Source organism: Kryptolebias marmoratus, linkage group LG8 (genome assembly GCF_001649575.2).
Source record: "Kryptolebias marmoratus isolate JLee-2015 linkage group LG8, ASM164957v2, whole genome shotgun sequence".
NCBI lineage: Eukaryota > Metazoa > Chordata > Actinopteri > Cyprinodontiformes > Rivulidae > Kryptolebias > Kryptolebias marmoratus.
In genome coordinates, this window is record NC_051437.1 from 19,036,405 (window position 1) to 19,037,372 (window position 968).

Sequence of the window (968 nt, forward strand, 5' to 3'; positions counted from 1 at the left end):
GGGGGGGGGGGGCATCGAGCACAACATGCACACATGAAGATGGAGAGGAAAAACACTTGCCTTCAACCGGGGTGCAGCAGTGGCGGCGGCGCTGATTTCATTTAAACAGCTCCTCGTTTGTTTACACCGTCGCTGCATCCAAACAAGTCCGGCGTGAGCTTCCGCGTCTGCTGCCGAAGACAACTGATCCAGGTCCAGGGAGGAGGGAGAGCACTCCTCCTCACATCTCCCTGCCAAAATTATCCACGAGGCATCCAACACCCGGTGACAAATTACGCAAAGAAGGGAGGAAAGAAAAGGCAGCTTACGTAGAAGAGGTGGGGTTGGGGACGGTGGGGTGGAGAGGAGAAAATAAATAAATATATATCACACGCTTATTTGCCTATCGACCAGCGTTGAGCAATCCTGTTTTAGTCAACTGGTTCTGACAGAATATGTCGCTCCGGGGACGCGCGGAAAGCGCGTCTGCACGTAATTGGCGCATTCTGGACAGGTCCGGCTGATGGCGGGTGTCCTCAGCAGCGGTGGGGATCATTAAAGATGGGCAGTGAGGGGCTGACAGGCTGTCTGCGGCTCCACGCGGGCCTCCTGCTCCTCCTGCTCCTCCTGCTGCAGTGGATCACTGTTTCTCAGACCCAGAAGCGACCGCGCCGAAGTCGCGCCTCCGGCAAATGAGAGGAGACGGAAAAGTCCACAGAGCCAAAAACAAACAAACAAACAAACAAAAAAATCACACTGATGATATAAGAGCTGACAACCAGGCAGGGTCTGCAGACAACAACAACAACAACAATAAGATTAAAGTCTCATAATAATCAGACTAACAGACATTTAGGCTCAAAGGACAGGAGCTAATACACCCTCATTTAAAGCCCCAGCATTCCTTGAAGGAATGCATATCGCCCGCCACCTTTCATGTCAGACTTTTCAACTAAGACCATCCCATAATGACAAAGAACAGAGTCCCA

The 968-nt window shown here is 51.7% G+C and overlaps 1 protein-coding gene across 1 annotated transcript in view; it reads right to left on the reverse strand.

Moving 5' to 3' along the window:
* The window catches only part of amigo1 (adhesion molecule with Ig-like domain 1), a 6,694-nt gene extending 6,040 nt beyond the window's left edge, over positions 1-654 (reverse strand). The window contains exon 1 of the mRNA XM_017417872.2: positions 61-654. The gene's annotated coding sequence lies outside the window, so the exon portion shown is untranslated. The remainder of the gene's footprint in view (positions 1-60) is intronic.
* Positions 655-968: the final 314 nt, after the last annotated feature.